This window comes from Mauremys mutica, chromosome 5, assembly GCF_020497125.1.
Source record: "Mauremys mutica isolate MM-2020 ecotype Southern chromosome 5, ASM2049712v1, whole genome shotgun sequence".
In the NCBI taxonomy this organism is placed as follows: Eukaryota; Metazoa; Chordata; order Testudines; family Geoemydidae; genus Mauremys; species Mauremys mutica.
The window spans coordinates 21,433,036-21,451,574 of record NC_059076.1 but is presented as its reverse complement, the minus strand read 5'-3'; the positions used below and the strand labels follow the sequence as shown (position 1 = coordinate 21,451,574).

At 45.9% G+C, this 18,539-nt stretch overlaps 1 protein-coding gene across 1 annotated transcript in view; it reads left to right on the top strand.

The window, feature by feature from the left end:
• Positions 1-18,539, top strand: part of RASGEF1B (RasGEF domain family member 1B) — a 470,215-nt gene that overhangs the window by 1,394 nt on the left and 450,282 nt on the right. Inside the window, exon 2 of the mRNA XM_045018874.1 lies at positions 11,897-11,985. The gene's annotated coding sequence lies outside the window, so the exon portion shown is untranslated. The remainder of the gene's footprint in view (positions 1-11,896; positions 11,986-18,539) is intronic.

Below are 18,539 nucleotides of genomic sequence, written 5' to 3'. Positions count from 1 at the left end.
GGAGGTGGTGGGAGGGATTTTGGGGGGAAGGAGGGAGGGATGTGGGTGGGGGGGCAGGAGGGAAGGGAGTGCAGGAGGAGGGGAGGGATGTGCAGGAGGTTGTGGGAGGGATTTTGGGGGAAGGAAGGAGGGATGTGGGTGGGGGGGCAGGAGGGAAGGGAGTGCAGGAGGAGGGGAGGGATGTGCAGGAGGTGGTGGGAGGGATTTTGGGGGGAAGGAGGGAGGGATGTAGGTGGGGGGCAGGAGAGAAGGGAGTGCAGGAGGAGGGGAGGGATGTGCAGAAGGTGGTGGGAGGGATTTTGGGGGGAAGGAGGGAGGGATGTGGGTGCGGGGGCAGGAGGGAAGGGAGTGCAGGAGGAGGGGAGGGATGTGCAGGAGGTGGTGGGAGGGATTTGGGGGGGAAGGAGGGAGGGATGTGGGTGCGGGGGCAGGAGGGAAGGGAGTGCAGGAGGAGGGGAGGGATGTGCAGGAGGTGGTGGGAGGGATTTTGGGGGGAAGGAGGGAGGGATGTTGGTGGGGGGCAGGAGGGAAGGGAGTGCAGGAGGAGGGGAGGGATGTGCAGGAGGTGGTGGGAGGGATTTTGGGGGGAAGGAGGGAGGGATGTAGGTGGGGGGCAGGAGAGAAGGGAGTGCAGGAGGAGGGGAGGGATGTGCAGGAGGTGGTGGGAGGGATTTTGGGGGGAAGGAGGAAGGGATGTGGGTGGGGGGGCAGGAGGGAAGGGAGTGCAGGAGGAGGGGAGGGATGTGCAGGAGGTGGTGGGAGGGATTTTGGGGGGAAGGAGGGAGGGATGTGGGTGCGGGGGCAGGAGGGAAGGGAGTGCAGGAGGAGGGGAGGGATGTGCAGGAGGTGGTGGGAGGGATTTTGGGGGGAAGGAGGGAGGGATGTAGGTGGGGGCAGGAGAGAAGGGAGTGCAGGAGGAGGGGAGGGATGTGCAGGAGGTGGTGGGAGGGATTTGGGGGGGGAAGGAGGTAGGGATGTGGGTGCGGGGGCAGGAGGGAAGGGAGTGCAGGAGGAGGGGAGGGATGTGCAGGAGGTGGTGGGAGGGATATGGGGGGAAGGAGGAAGGGATGTGGGTGGCGGGGCAGGAGGGAAGGGAGTGCAGGAGGAGGGGAGGGATGTGCAGGAGGTGGTGGGAGGGATTTGGGGGGGAAGGAGGGAGGGATGTGGGTGGGGGGGCAGGAGGGAAAGGAGTGCAGGAGGAGGGGAGGGATGTGCAGGAGGTGGTGGGAGGGATTTTGGGGGGGAAGGAAGGAGGGATGTGGGTGGGGGGGCAGGAGGGAAGGGAGTGCAGGAGGTGGTGGGAGGGATTTGGGGGGGAAGGAGGAAGGGATGTGGGTGGGGGGGCAGGAGGGAAGGGAGTGCAGGAGGAGGGGAGGGATGTGCAGGAGGTGGTGGGAGGGATTTGGGGGGAAGGAGGAAGGGATGTGGGTGCGGGGGCAGGAGGGAAGGGAGTGCAGGAGGAGGGGAGGGATGTGCAGGAGGTGGTGGGAGGGATTTGGGGGGGAAGGAGGAAGGGATGTGGGTGGGGGGGCAGGAGGGAAGGGAGTGCAGGAGGAGGGGAGGGATGTGCAGGAGGTGGTGGGAGGGATTTTGGGGGGAAGGACGGAGGGATGTGGGTGGGGGGGGCGGCAGGAGGGAAGGGAGTGCAGGAGGAGGGGAGGGATGTGCAGGAGGTGGTGGGAGGGATTTTGGGGGGGAAGGAAGGAGGGATGTGGGTGGGGGGGCAGGAGAGAAGGGAGTGCAGGAGGAGGGGAGGGATGTGCAGGAGGTGGTGGGAGGGATTTGGGGGGGAAGGAGGAAGGGATGTGGGTGGGGGGGCAGGAGGGAAGGGAGTGCAGGAGGAGGGGAGGGATGTGCAGGAGGTGTTGGGAGGGATTATGGGGGGAAGGAAGGAGGGATGTGGGTGCGGGGGCAGGAGGGAAGGGAGTGCAGCAGGAGGAGGGAGGGATGTGCAGGTGGTGGTGGGAGGGATTTGGGGGGGAAGGAGGAAGGGATGTGGGTGGGGGGGGCAGGAGGGAAGGGAGTGCAGGAGGAGGGGAGGGATGTGCAGGAGGTGGTGGTGGGAGGGATTTTGGGGGGAAGGAAGGAGGGATGTGGGTGGGGGGGCAGGAGGGAAGGGAGTGCAGGAGGAGGGGAGGGATGTGCAGGAGGTGGTGGGAGGGATTTGGGGGGGAAGGAGGAAGGGATGTGGGTGGGGGGGCAGGAGGGAAGGGATGTGTTGGAGGGGCTGGGTTGGTAGGGGGATATTAAGGAGGGAGACAGAGGGGCCTGTTGGGATGTGGAGGCCATGGGGAGGGAGTGTTTGGTGAGCTTCTCCCGCCTGCTGTCTCTTTCCAGGCTGCCCCACCCACCCCCGGGCTTGGGCTCAGGGAGGTCGCTCTCTGTCATTGCTCTTGGCTCCCACCGTTATTCTCACAGCAGGCTCCTCTGTTGCCTACATAGAGCTCTGACCTGCCTCACAGCTGCCTGGATGTTGCCACCCTGGCAATGCAGTGTAGACGGTCAGCCGTGGCCCCCACCATCAGAATTTGGCATTTTTCTCTCTCCCGTGGGCGCTCTCTGCCCTGTGATATTTGAGGCACATCCGTTGGGCCCTCGCCAAACACAGCTAGTCAGATAGGAACAGAATAGGCACCTAACTGATGGCTGACTCTAGCTCAGCTCCTCACATGTGCACACACAGGCAGTAGCTATGTCTCCCTTAGAATTTTTACCGTGAGTTAATTGATTGCACTGTAACTCCAGTCTAGACACTCCCTGAAAATCTGTTCAGGCTGTGGCAGTTTTAACCTATTTAACTGGTCAAGGTAAACCATAGGGGGGATCATAGGGTTTATTTGAACCAGCTAATGTAGCTTAAAACTATGATCACCTTGTCTTCACTGGGAGTTTAATGTGTTTAAAATGTCTCTTTCCTAGTGAAGATAAGACCATTGTGGAGTCGTTTACACCAATGTAAAGTGAGTGTAGCATGTCACATTTTTACACTCACTTTGCTCAGGGTGTAAATTGTTCCATAAGAAAAAAGGAAGTGGAGAATCAGACAGAGAAAATGATGAGTCCACTCCAGAGGCCCTCCAACATCATGGTGCCCATCCCACTATGCATTATGCTGGTGTTGCAACAAATTCATTGGGCATGGGTGAGCTAGCCACCATAATGATAGTAGTCTAGTCCATCAAAGCAATAAGATATATGGAAAACTACATGAAGGCTTTCGACTTAAGGGAGCTACTGGAAGCTGAATGGCTTACAGGGGATGCTTGGTGCTGCTATTCCCTCATCTTTCTGGTCACAGATGGATTATGCAGATCTGGGTAGTGCATATGTACAAGAAGATGAACTTCAGCTCTGTTGGGATGAGGCTTTTCTGCAAAAGAGCAGCTTCCTAGAGTCACCTTTTTTGTATGATTGTTAGAAGAACTCCTAAAAGGAGACATAGTCTAATACCATTTACTTGAGATGAACAGATGATATTAAGATGCATACCATCAGAATAGATCAGAAAGGGTGTATTAGCTGGAATAATCTAGCTAATTATTTCACCATCTAAACATGAATAGTCACTGGGCAGTCACGTACTGTGACATTTTTCAGATCTGTCAACTAAAGTAGAGGTTCAAACACAGAATATAGTACTCATGAACATGTGTGATTTATGATGCAACCTGGAGGACTTTTTGATCATAAATCAATTAGTAAAACAAAACTTTAGTATGTACATCTTGACACATATATTGCTGTAATGACATATACAGAGAATTGTGACTAATTGATAACCATCCCAGCACTCGGCGAGTTTGAAAGAAAAAAACCACTTCTAAGAATGAATAATCACAGAGATTTTTTTAGAGTATGGTGCAGCTTTTTAAACCTTCATATTTTTGTGATAAGAAAAATAGTTATTTTAATTGTTTGACAGCATGTGTGAGCAAAGATACAGATAAAAATGTGTTCAAAAATCAAAGATGGAGTTAGTATCTTGTGGCTTATGGCATGTTACACAAAATGCTGTTTTTGATAATGCTACGATGCCTAGGCTGTGCTTTACTATAAATTGGCAGTGTCATGGTGATTTAATAGCCCCCCCCCCAAAAAAAAGTGCATAACAAGCACTTAACTGACATGCGGGCCACAAAATACTGCAGTCCCTATTGCATAATGATACACTGCTTAAATTAGTTACCATATACCGGTATTACTGGGCTATAAAACTCAACGTTTGGAAGAATGTTTCCTCTCGGGTACCAAACAATATTGGGGTGTTTGATTGTTGTGGTGGCTGTTTGCCAAGTCTCTTACAGGCTAACATATACAATATTGTGATGTCTCTAATACGGCATTACTCTTGGAAGCCTTCCCATGGTGTATTAATCCATATTTCGGTGAGCATATTTGCTAAATATGTTTAGGGATAAGCCATTGTAGAATAATCTTTAGAAATGAGTAAACAGCAGTGTTATACCATCTCATTCATCACTCTCCTATGAGTTTAGTGCTATGGTCTCTGGACTTTTTGCACAAATATATTCTTTAGCTGTTTCTTGTTAGGAAGGAACATGATCAATGTGCTTTCAGCTGAGAAAACTACTAAGGAAACTTTTTGGTCTTTTGCTTTGAGCCTAGAGTGATGGACCAAGAATTAGCAAAAAAAGATTTAAATCTGGCCCTAAATATAGGATTGGCTATTAACAGAACACTTGAGCACCTGTTTCTGAAGGAGAGATGGGCCTGAGCTTCAAATTTCTGTCTTGAGCTGAATATTCCCAAATGTCCAGGAATGTTTGAATCGGGTTTCAGCTTGGGTCTGTCTCTACTGTGAAGTGAAGAACTGAAAACCTCTTTGACAGCTGGATGCGTATTTGTAGAAGGATAAAGTTTAGCAGCCTCCATGGCCTACAGAGCTTCTCCCCAGTTTTCATCCGTAAGCACTTTGCTTCAGAAGCTTATAACCAGATTTTAAGTTCTCTGATTCAGTGACCATATGGTGTTATACAGCACCAAGCATCCTTTCAGTACTCAATAAGGAATTACTTACAAGGGGTAGGCCTTTCCATGAAATTTGGAATATCTTTGCTTTAGATAGCTAGTATCTTCACCTAATGAAAAGAACACACAAGTAACTGTCGCTATTATTTTTTCTTGTTTTCCATTGTTTTGTAACAGTCATAAAAATGCAAATACCATTTTTTCCAATTAGTGATTTTGTCCTTTTCCATTTTGCAAAAACTGATTTATTTTTCTCCTCCGCACTTTGAATGGAACTGAAATTAACTTGGTTTTTTGTTTAGCAATATGTTGTTTATGTAGAGGCCATACCATGCCAAAATATCTTTGCAAACCTTCCCATAAATGCAATAGTGTTAGCTCAAATCTTTCTGTCAGTGGGCATTTGTCAGGACAGAGCTGGGCAATTTTTTTTCAGCGAAAAAGTTGCTGAAGTGTTGCTGAAAAATGCATTTTTTTACGTCCTTGAAACTATTCACAAATTTGGGTCAAATTTAACAAATAGTTCTGGCTGAACATTTTTTTTCTCCCCCAAATTAAAAATGTTTTGATCAATAAAACAGCATTTCATTTTCAAATTTGCTTCCCCTCCCCATATAAAAGGGTAACAAACACCCCAAAACACTCTCATCAAAATGAACTAAAAAATTTTTTTTGAGTTGACTGAAAAAAGAAAAGAAAAAAAATGGTGTTGACCCCCAAATGGTTCTGTTATTCAAAATGATTTTTTTTTTAAATTTGATTAAATGTATTTAAAAAATTAGTTTAATTTCAAATGGAACTGGATTTTTTTTTTAGTATTTCACTCAGCTCTAGTCAGGACTCCCGAGGGGACCTAACTCCTTTTTTTATTTGATAGCTGCTGCCACAATGCCAGCAGAGGGTGCATACAGCTTTGCTTTGGCAAACCCCACAAAAATAGCAGCTGTTTATCCTTTTAATTTCTTGGGTGATAGAATTTTTGCACATCAAATGTTTTTTCTAAAACACTACTCAGCAAAACAAAAATTACGTGGAGGCTGATTATAGTAATTACATATTGACACTTGCTCCCAGTAGAAGTTATGCAGGAGGATATAAGAATTGGGGGTTCCTTTTTAGATCTTGTTTGTGAACTTGCAAAGCAGTGAACATCATGTGCATATTTAGGTAGCAAATCTGCCCCGGATATCTATACATTAACCATTCCAAGTTTAAAAAGTGCTGGCATTATAACTGTAACAGGAATTTAACCTTTCCTTTTCCAACTGTCACCTCACTGAGGCTGTACTGTATTTACATTACTCTTTTTTCTTAAAATTTCCTTCTGTTGATACCATCTGTGTAACTCCACTCTGCTTAGAGGAGGGCTAGATCGTACCGTGGTAAAAAGGCAGTGGTTGTTAGCATCTTGTCTACTCCAGAGCTCCCAGTTGGGAGCATAGGTGGATGGGGTATGTCTGTTGCAGACAAGACATAAGCAATTGTTTTTGCTCCCATTGAAACCAATATCCTGCGAAGTGCTGAGTACCTTCAATTCCATTGATATCAGTGGAAGCTGAGGGTGCTTGGTCTTTGGTGATGGCTGGCTGGCGGGTAGGAAATTCTCACTGACTTCATTGGGCCAGGGTTTCATCGCCAGTTTCCATTCATGGATTGTTTTGTTTGTTTTTCATTCTTGTATCGTGAGTGGATGAAGGTTTCCATCTCCCAGCATAAGACCCTGGGTTCAGCTCCCTAATTCCGCAGATAATTCTTGAGCTGGTCTCTTCCCTCCATGCTGGCACCCAGTCCTCCCTCCGCTGCTTGACAGCGTGTCTGCTGCAAAAGCCACATTAGCAGGGGCTCCTCCTACCACTAGAGTAGAAATCTCCTTCAGTTATGGGCTCTCTAATGCAGAGGAAGAAGTAGACCAAGTTTCTAGAGATTGGGTGGGCAGTAACTTGTGCTGATTTCCCCCCCACATGTCTACAGAGAGGTTTGTGATGAGGAAGGGGAAAGTCTGCTGTGCATGGCAGGTTCCCTTTACCCAACCTTAGATGTTGAGCTGCATGGAAGGACTTCCACAAGCCTGATGGAAAGGAAGGAACATACTACAGAGCTGGCCTTGTCTCCCTCAGCAGAGATCTGCAGAGGTAGCAGGTGAAATGATGCCTATGTACTGTATAATTTGTAAAACACTTTAGGGTCCTTTGGGATGAAGGGCATTTTACAAATAGTAATTACTTCTTCACCTTCAATCTTTCCCCCTTAGTTTTCATAGTTAACACATTGTAGCAGATGCTTCCTTAATTATCCCATAAAATAATTTTGATGGGCATTTTAAAGTAAAGTTCCTGAAGCTAGAGTACTTTGCTGGATTCAATCTATTTTTGTTATATTATGAAATCATGTATTTGGTTGATGTACTGCCTTCTTTTTGATGTACTGATTTTGCAATGATGAAAAGCTAACAACAATGTATAAAGGTAAATGGCCCTCAATAGTGTCATCTACGCTTACACAAAATTGAGTGTAAAATACAATAACTGTATAATTTAAGTCCACCAAGAAAACTGCAGCACAATAGCATATTCTTTGTTATGAAGTTTATAGGTCATTAGTTCCGTATCTCAGAATTTCAGTCTGGCGGAGACACGGAACAGGTAGAATAACTTTTAATAAAAATAGAAGGTTATAGATATTGGGCCCATTTGGGCCTGATACCACAAAGCATTATGTGATTAGCTCCACTGACTTCAGTGTAACTGCCTATAGTTAAAGACTACTTGTGTGAATAAAGGTTTGCAGGATTGACCCTTTGTCTGACTGTTACTCATGAATAGCAAACTTCATTCGTTGCATATTATTTTTGCTCTACTCATGTCCTGAGGCCAAACCTTTAGGATGTTTTACATCTTGAGTTTTTTTGTTTATCATCCATTGTAAAATAATCTTTAGAAGTGAGTAAACAGCAGTGTGTTATACCATCTCGTTTGTCACTCTCTTCTGAGTTTAGTGCTATGATCTCGGGCCTTTTAGCACAAATATATTCTTTAACTGTTTCCTGTTAGACCAAAACCATTGATATTCCTTCCTTTCTTAAAGGTCTGGTATAACTCATCCCTATCCCTCCTCTTAGAAATTCCATTAGTCAGGTTAAATATTTCTGAATGACAGGAACAGTGTCTTATGGCTTTGAAATATATCATTGTAACTGCTGCAGTCACATTTAATGGCTTTCCCTTAAGCTTCCGTTGCTTGGTGTCTGAACATAGTTTACCTTCCTTGTTGCCCTTTCCATCCATCCATTTCCAGCTACAGCAAAGATAAACACACCCCTTTTAATGTAGGGGCAAGTTGTCAATGCAGGGCATGGAGTGCAGTAATTCAGGCTTCAGGGTGTGTTAATAACCCAGGGTGAAATCTTAGCCCTATTGGTTGAAATAGGTCAGGATTTCACCCCAGTATTCTGTGGCCAGGCTATTTGGTGCGTCAGAGGCATTTCAATACATTTGTCTTGTGATTGCTAGAAATATTGAATGGTACCCATCAATGGTAAGTAAGGTTTTTGTTTTGTTTTTTGTTTATAAGCTTTAGAAGCTGAAGGAGTCATTCTTACAGCTGAACTATTGAATCTGGCATTTCAGGTTTGATATGACAATGAGGAGGCATTCACCCCACATTAGCCCAGGGCGGTCAGGGGTGGCTCTAGCAATTTAGCCGCCCTAAGCACGGCGGCACGCTGCGGGGGGCACTCTGGCAGTCGCCGGTCCCGCGGCTCCGGTGGACTTCCCGCAGGCACGCCTGCGGATGCTCCACCGGAGCCGTGGGACCAGTGGACCCTCCACAGGCATTCCTGCGGGAAGTCCACCGGATTCACCTGCCGCCCTCCCGGCGACCGGCAGAGCGCCCCCCACGGCATGCCGCCCCAAGCACGCGCTTGGCGTGCTGGGGCCTGGAGCCGGCCCTGAGGGCGGTTAATGTAGACAAGAAGCCAATTAGCCATAGGCTAGAGGGGAGCTAGGACCCAATGAGGTTTAACGGGGGATGAAGCTCACCTGGGCAGAAACAAGTGGGGCCTCTATAAAGCCAAGGAGCTGGCAGCAGCAAAGGAGGACCTGCAGTGAGGAATCATAGAATCTCAGGGTTGGAAGGGACCTCAGGAGGTCCTCTAGTCCCACCCCCTGCTCAAAGCAGGACCAATCCCCAAATAAACCTGCAGTCATGGTTCCTGACACAAGGGGGGCTAGGAGCCTGTACTGGAGAGTGTAGGAAGTAGTCCAGGGAAGGAGCAGTAAGGCCTGGGAGAGTAAAGGCCTGAACTGCTGGGTCAAGGGTCCCTGGACTGGAACCCGGCATAGAGAGTGGGCCTACCACCTGCTGAGGGAGTGACATGCTATGGGTGGCCTATTTGGGAACTGCTGGGGACAGTTTAGAAGGAGACTTTGATAATACCCTGGAAAGGGGGTCGGTGGGGCTTTAATGTGGCTTGGCCAGAAGGCTGAGCCACAAAGAGGAAAGTGTTGCAGCTCTGGGAGCCTGAGAGAGGCCACGGAGCGAGCGAGTGAGACGATGGTCTGAACAATCACAGGGCAGCTTGTCAGGCCGCGTGGCGAGCGACTCCCCAGATGGGCCTTAACGAGGAGTCAGAGCGGTAAGAGAGTTACTGTTCCTAATGGTTACTATTCAAACAGGAGCGCACGAGCGGCCTGTCGTGAGCTGGGACTTGTGACTATGCTAGGCTGTCCTGTGTCATGGTAGCTGGGCAAATAAGGGATTTTGTTGGTTTGCTGGCAGTGTTAAAAAATTAAAAAGAAACTCATTTGGGGTCAAACTGAAAACGATAATTCTGAGAGTTTTGTTTTTTTTTGTGGCAAATTGAAAGGGGAGAGGGGGAGACAACAAAAAAAATCAACCCTGTGTGAAACCAGGGTGAAAGATTTTTACATTACCCAAACAAACAAAATTGACTCTAAACGTTTAGGTAATGTAGAAAGAAAATGTTTTGACTTTCAAGCATGTTGACAAAAGCAAGCAAAAGATTCACCAAAGAGGAGGTGGCGGTGGTAGCAGTGGCGCCCCCATGGGCTTATAAGCTCTAGCCCAGTGGTGAGAGCTTACACTTGGGATGTGGGAGACTGAGCTGAATTCCCCCCTCTGCGAGATTTGGAGAAGGGATCCGGGCTTGGGTCTCCCCCATTCTAGGCAAGTGCCTTAGCCACTGGGCTATGGGAAAGTCTGGTATGGGGCTTTCTCAATCTCGCCTCTTGAAGCTGTTCCACCTGGTTTAAATAGGTGCGTTAAAGTATTTATGTTTAAATAGTAATTGGAACAGGGACCTGATCGTGGGTCTCCCCCATCCTGGGGGAGTGCCCTATTACCAGGCTATGGAGTCACTTTCACTCTCTTTTTCCAGCCCAATGATTATCCATTGTTATTCACAGTGGCAATTCAATAGTCCTTCACATATGTGCCTGGGATCTCAGATGTGATCTTTTTCAGAGCAGCGTTGGATTCTTCTTCCTCAAATGTTGTCATGATATTTACTTGCAGATAAACTGTTCAACCACGAGATGTCTCTGTCGTGTTTTTAAAAGTGACACAATAGTTGTTGAGGCAGCTTTTTTTTATTTGTATGTTCGCTTGTGGCTGGTTTCTCTCATCAATAAATACTTGTTTTATGACAAATGATAGGGAATACATCCATCCTCCTTGCAGGCAAGCTACTGGGTTGGAGTAGCTAAAATGTTGTTCAGCTCTGAAAATAACGGTATAAAGTGGCACTGTGGGGGTGATGTATTTGTTAAGGGTTGACATATAAAATGTATTCTATTTATGAGTAAAAAGATTTTAATTGCCATCTCTGCAAATTCAGTCAGGGACCTGAGATTCTAGCTGGGCTCTCTCCTTGTCTTTTTTCATCATCACCTGTAATAGCTCCTGCATCCCAAGTCAGCCCTCTAGGAAACCTGGGCATTGGGCAACCCCAATTAGTAGAACTTAGAAATGACTCTGACTGTGTACAACAAGAAATAGCCCTGCAGGACCAACACAGCCTAAGAAATGTGAGCAGAATTCTAACAGGAGTGAAAACATTAGTGTAAAAAACCAAAACCACATATATGAGCCCAGATTCTCAGCTGGTGTAAACTATTCTAGCTCCAGCGTAGCTACACTTATTTATACCAGCTAACGTCCTGGCCCAGTGAGCAGATCTGTTATGTAAGAAGGCACTTTTCAAAGTAAAGCTGCGCTTTAAGCTCTTGAGTCAGAGGTAGACTGATGATCACTTTTGCAGACTATAGATAATACTTGTTCTTTCATATGCTAGATACACTGAGGATAATGAATGTACAGTAATGGGCTCCTCTTGCAATCTTTACACAGTAAGAATTTTATTATTTCATCCATATCTAATTATGACTAGCCAATATTAAGTGTTAGAGGTAACTTACTCTTCTTCACATTTTCTGTCATTCTGACCTAGAGAAAAGTGTAGTTCTGTGCGCAAAAAAAAAAGGCATTTATCTTGAAATGTTGAAATACAGTGCATCTACAAGAGCTGAAAATATCTTTAACCTAAGACCAACTAAGAAACAAAAAATGCCAAAGGAAATTCTTTCTTATTGCCACAAAGGATTTTTGAATCATGAGAAGGCAATGCTGTAAATTGGTCTCTAAAACGCATTTAAGTCCCTCGTTCAGGAGCTGTCCAAGTCCTTAATTTTCAGTGTTCAGACTATTTCGGAAAGGGCAGTAATACCCAAAAGCAAACCACTAATAATCATCATGAGACACTGACAGTAATTGGCAACAGTTTTTTGCATGGAAGCTGTAGCTCCTCCAACTCTACATTTTCCTCTCAGTTTGGAAATAAAACAGCCTTACTACTGCTAATGGTCTTTGTTTTCTCTGTTTGAAACCCTAGCTCTTCATCCTCCAGAACTGGTCTACAGAGGGTGCTGCTGTTCAAGGTACAGCATCCATGGTGCATTTGAATCAAATATTAGATTCCAGGTACTGTTTCAGCAATGTTATTCTTGCCCTACAGCTATATATAAGTGCATACACTATATTTGCAGGCATATATATTGTGAATTATGCAATGTAAAGTGGTATGTTCATCAGGGATTTCTGGTGGGTGACTATATAAATCATTCTAGGCCAGGTGCTGCCAGTCTCAGTTATAATGAGTAATAATTTAGAATAGGCTGATCACACTCAATGGGAATATTTTCAGAAGGCCAGTTTCTGCCACCCTTACTCCTATTGAGTTGCACCACACTACACATGTAGTCCTATTGAAATCAACGGGCCTAGTGAAGCAAGCACTGGACTTTTATTCCCACCTCAGCCACTGGCCTGCCGGGTGACCTGGGCAAGGGACTTCACCCCTCTGTGCCTCCGTTTGGCCATCTGTTAAATGTGACTAATGATCCTGACCTCTTTTATAAAGCACTTCAATATCTACTGATGAAAAAACAGTATATAAATCCTAGGTACTATTATTATTCATGGAGTAAGCTATTATTCAGTTTGAGCAGAATTTCACCCTAGGGGAAAATGGAGTTGTTTCTTTATGTGACTGGAATCTCAGGATCAAAACACAGCCTCACATTATGTACCCTGGGTACCAACAAAATATACAGCAAATTTATTTATTCTTTCCGCTCTATAAAATCCCATGCTGGCCTCCTGTACAATGTGTTAAGATCCACATGTGAACTTGTGATACCATTGCTAGATATATTTCAAAAAATGGAAATAGACTGCTTAAAATTACTGGCCATGAAAACCAACCGTGCTGATATTTTTGAGGTTCACTTGGGTAATCTCCAACCAGAAAGTTGGAGCAGGGTATTACCAGCTTTTATCAAGATAAACTTTCAGTTTTTGTTGGATTTATTAAAGACCAAACCAGATTACTGTCATTCTTTAAAGCACTTTCAAATGGGGAATACCACTGTGGAGGCTGCTAGCTCTGTTTGAACAGAAAGGGTGAACTCTGTGTGTGGGGTGGGGTGAGGTGGGTGGAGGGGTCTGGGGGGTTCATGCATGAATCAAAGGGGAGAGACAACCTGGCCCATGCTAAATTTTTTCATCTGTCCACCAAAAACATTGAAAACTGGCCCTTGACAACCTGTTGGACAGCATGATGGGCTCTTCTTTGCTATCAAACTAGGCCAGATTTTAACTGGTACCCCCCACAAAAAGTGCTGTATCCCTCACTAATTCCACAAGCCAAGTGTTTCAGCTCAAAATAGTCCTTAGTGAAACTACTGATGTCTGTTTGATCTCATCATCAGTCAAATGTTGTCAAAGCATCATGTCTAATATACTTCTCATTAGTGTTTCATGCACTATTACCTAACTATTTGTTTTGTAATGAATATCGCATTAGTTTAGCATTGTGGAGTTCTACCATGGATTCCTTTTGTTCAGTCTTTGAAGTGTGGAAATTCTGACAGATGCCATCTCAGTTTTACAAGTCCAGATTCTGTCTCTGTGTTAAGCATCTTTTAACATGGTTGCCTTTGCTGTTTGTGTATGTTGTTTCTTGAATGACAGGGGAAGCTTATGAACCACTGGTATGTGCTTCACTTTTCCTTGCTGATCAATCATGTTGTTTTATTTCCACAAAGCTCTCTTTTCAGAAAATGAATGTGAGAGGAATATGGATGACTCAGAGGATTGGAAGTGTGTTATCGATTCTGTCACCTCTAAGTCAATGGTAATGGATCCAGCCTGGGTTGGTAGCTACTCAAAGCTATTGCCGTCTGGTAGCTCTTTAGTGGCCTATGTATGTTTCAGTCCAGTTTTCCGTGGACAGGCGTCCACGTCACAACTGTTGCCATGGCAACTGGCACCTTTCATGGTGGTCTTAGCATAGAGACCATGGACTGAGTGGTCCATTGAGACAGAATCTCCTCTCACCCCTAAAGGGGATCCCTCCAGGTAGAGTCAATGAACGCTGAAGGAGTGATGGTAAGAGGCTTTGACTGCCTCTTCTCAAGTTGGATATGTTCTGTGTGTAGATAGAGGATTTCAGGAAGGAAGGGCTTGGGGTAGATCTCAGCTGGTGTAAACTGCTCCATTGGATCTGCCTCCTTGTGGGCAAGGCACTGGTCTGGGACTTGGGAGACCTGGCTTCAGTTCCCAGCTCTGCCACAGACTTCCTGTGTGACCTTGGACAAATCACATAATCTCTCTGTGCCTCAATTCCCCAACTATAACATGGGAACCATGGTCCTTTTTCCCCCACCCATAGTTCTGGGGTGAAATAGTATGTAATCAAGGGCTATATCACACCTCCTATGCACAAGGGGACTGAATTCAGGTTGCCTGAGCATTTCTGAACTTCTGGGTGCTTGATCTTGCAACCTGGCTGTTCTTTTTAACATAGGTTTGTTTGGTATGTAATTTGTTTGTGTTTGTGTTCAGTAGCGCCTAGAGGCCCAACTCAGGAGGGAGGCCCCGCTGTGTTTGTTCCTGCCCCCAGAAGCTTACCTTTTGTCTGTCTGGTCCATTTAGATAGTATGGAAAGTGTCCTTTCCAGCTGGCGGAGACAAATATGCCCTAAAAATAGTGTAGATGCGGCACTGTGAGTGGTGGGACGGGCTAGCCCCACCGAGTATGTACCTGTCCATGATGCTAGGTACATACTTGAGGTGGCTAACCCCTCCCATCACACATGCTGCCATGGCTACACTCTGTTTTTAGCATGCTAGCTTGATCAATGCTAGAGCAGGTATATCTCCTCCTTCTCAAAGTGTAGATATACCCAAGGTATGAGGGGAAAAGGATGCATCATGAAGCAAAGTAGTCAGAATGATGGCTGGTAAACACCACGTTCTGCTGTTTCTTTTGGGGTGGGTGGGAGGGAAGAAAAGGATTCCTTTTTTGTTTATATGTGTATGTACACACGTACACATCCCCTGTATAATAGGGCACGCGTGGGGATTAGCCAATAGGAAATACAGAGGAGGGGAGAGCACAGAATAAGGAGGGTAAGGAAAATGCAAGAGAGGTCAGCTATGGAGGGATGGGAGGGGATTGGGGCAATCATCCAATCACTAGAAAACACAGATCAGCAGTAAAAACTGAAGAAGGGAAGAATCTGGTGAAATCGCTAGAGCAAGTCAAAAATTCACCGAAGTCCAAAATGAACTTCCTGGTGAAAAATCAATTTTTTTGCAATTTTAATCCCCATGTTTGTAGAAAAATGTGGGGGGTTTCATTGGGGAAAAACTGACCCTCCCCTCTGTGGTGGGGCAGATGATCCCCTCACCAGCCAGGCAATGGTTAAAGAACTCTTGTCACAATCCATCACACCTCTGAAGTTTGTGGAGCCTGGAGGCAGGCCCTTGGGGTATGTCTAGGCTGCATCTGTGGACTCGGTGTCTGCAAGCCTGTGCTTGAGCGTCAACAGTGCATTGTAAACCTGGGTTTACAATGGCTGGACCCAGATCTCGCGGCCACGCTGACGGGGTCATACTGCACTATACAGACCTCAGGCAGACCTTCTCCTTCTGGGGGCATATCCCAGGTTTCCTAGCACCCTCGCTGGCTGTAGCTGCTCTAGGACTCTGTTCAGGGTGTACTGAGGGAAAATGTGCCTGTCAGTCTCGTGACACTTGGACGGAAGTTGTCTTAGCCCATGGACACATTCAGCCGGGCCCTTTCGGGGTCAGCACGCTACCAGCAACACAGATACAGCACCAGTGGAAGAACTTGGGCAGCTCTTCCTTTCGATCCTGTTTCGGGAGTCAGGCAGAGCAAAACTTTTAGGCAGTTTATAAAAACTGCCCATGTACTTAAACACACAGCTTAATTGTGTGACTGATGTTTGGAAATGAATGGGCCTTTTATGCATTTTATTGTAACTGTGTCCTGTACTGCAAAGCACAGCTTCTGGATTACTGTGATGAAGTTTCTTCAAAGTAAACGTAATAATGGCACCTTGGAACACTTTAGTTGTAAACAGTCATTGTTACTGAAACTCACAATGTTCAAAACCTGACAGGCGGACAAACTGCCAGCAGGACAGTAAGACAACAAACATAAACGGTTACAAACCTCAGTGAACAGTGGTTGTGAGCAAATGCAATGCACACGTGTGCAAAATACTCAAGCTCTATGCCACGCGCTAATTGTAACTGTCTCTGTTCTCTGTGGTGTGTGTAATGGTTGCTATTGGAGTGCAGGACTGTAGGGGTATACTTGGTAATTCCAACTGCTGCTGATGTGGTAGCGGGGAGGAGACTCAAGGCATGCGCCTGGAGCAGGAGGTGCAGCTGGAGCTGGGAGGAACTCAGCGCAGTAGGAGTGGCACTCAGAAGAAAGCAGGGCCAGGCTTCGAGCTCCCGGACTGGGGACCCTGTGGCGTTAACTGGCCTATGGTTTTCAAATGCTGCCTGCCCAAGGAAGAAGGTGGGCTGGGCTGGTTTTCTTTGTTGAAATCCCCCCTGGATTAAACCCTGACCTTTACTTGCACTGAGCTGTGGGAATTGAGAATTGCACAAGGAAGGGGAGTTGGAGGAGTATACGCCTATCGTTTGGACTGCTTGCACCCACGAAGAGACCCAGAACCAGACCAGAGGTTTGCAGCTGCCCAGAGAATGACATAGATAAGTGAGGTGCCCTCTCCCACCCCAAGGGGGAGACCTTGCGATGTTCACCTTGGACATCTCCACCAAACTTTGTTTTTCAAGTTTGATTTTTTTTTTTTACATCATCCTCCCAAAAAAACTTCCCGTGGGCTGGGGCAGGGAAACTATTTCCAGATCAGCACAAGACATCGCTACTGTCCAGAGGTATGTGGCAGGAAAGGTGCTTGGCTGGACTTCACCCTTTCTCCCACATGCCGTAGCTGTCAACGTCTGCAGGGGTCAGTCTCTGGCTTTGCCTTCACTGCCAAAAGATGACGTGTTTTTAACGTGCGATAACTAATCCATGGTAGCTATCGTAAGCCCCCTGGGGCAGGGGTTGTTGTTTTTTGGGGGGTCTGTTTGTACAGCACCTAGCACAACAGGGTCTGCCTCTGTAACCACATGTCTGGGGAAGGGATGAGACCAGCTGGCTTGGCTGGCCTGGATGGGGGTGTCCTTTCAGGAGGGGGATTTTAAACTTAGCACATCTCGGCCATATGAAATGCATGTGCACGATGCCTTCTAATGACCATCCATCCTGCCCCGAAATGATAATGTGCCAGCAAAGTGAGCATGCAGTTTGTTTGCTTATGCAATTCATGGGTGGATCACAGTTTTCATATTTTCCCCTATTTATTTGCATACTTCCCTCACTGGTGCTCTCAAAAGATCAAGCATGATCTAGAGAACATTGACTCAACAAATCATGCCGCTTAGTCAGCTCAGGACAAATCATAGGCTCCGTAACTTGTTTTTCATACAGGGAAACCGAGGCTGAAAAGCTAAGTGATTTGACCAAGGCCAAAGAGCTGTAGAGCCAGGATAAGAATCTGTTGGAGGCGAAGAGGATCAGGTTTCAGGAGGAGCATATGTTGGTGTGAGACTAGAGGGGGACAAGCTCCTGGGTGTGGCAGGGACACAAATAGCAGAGCCCTTAAAAAAGTGCTGCCTCTTACAACTCCGCCCGCTTATTGCAAGTTACTCCAGAGTATGCTGCACCAGGAAACCAGCGAAAACCAGCTATACAAAATCAAAACATCCTAGCTATGGAGCACAAGTGCGTAAAGGTGCTCCCTGGGCATGGTTTGTAGGTGGATGGCTGAATGTCACTTAGCAGGACCATTAACTGCTGTAGACTACATACAAGTAAAGTGAATAGAGAGAGTGATTAATAACCCATGCTCCATAGGAGAGCCCTATCATGCAATCTGTACATGCCACACTGTTCCTGCTTATATTTTGTAAGTGAAAGATCTATTATCTTTCCATTCTATCCCTCCCCAAAATGGCTCCTATCTTACTCCAATCTATTTCAATGAACTCAGAAAATGAGTCCTTATTTTTCTCATCATTGCTCTTCTTTTTACAGCTTTCTAATATTGGTAAGTATGGAAATTTAATGTAAAAACATACTTTTTTTTTTTAAAGTCAATACTAGTTGGTTCAGAGAGAAAAGTTTCTCTCATCAGTGTTATCTAACTGCTTTTATATACTGTCTGCGTGACTGAAATGAAGAACATTTAAAAAAAACACAATGATTTTTCTGCACCTCAAGGTTGTTTTTTTTATTTTGTAGCATTTTATAAGTGCAATACATGTTTCCTTTGTGAAAGTGCAGTGACATAACTTGAAGCAATTATAGCCAGTTCCAGTCGCTAACCATTACAAATTAAAACTTGATGATCTTGCAACCAAAATAGACAGAGAGCCTTATTACTAGAATTACAGCAGTCACTCTTGTCAGATAAGGGATTGAGCCAGCAATGAATAAGCACAAACAGCAATATAGTCCTCTGTAAGAAGAAGTGGAGGGAAGACCATGTACCTAGTGTACAAATTGGACTCCAGATCTTCCTCATTATGTTAATTGCAGTACAAGTTGCTTTTGGAGAAACAGTCACTGAAGATAGCTGGCACTATTTG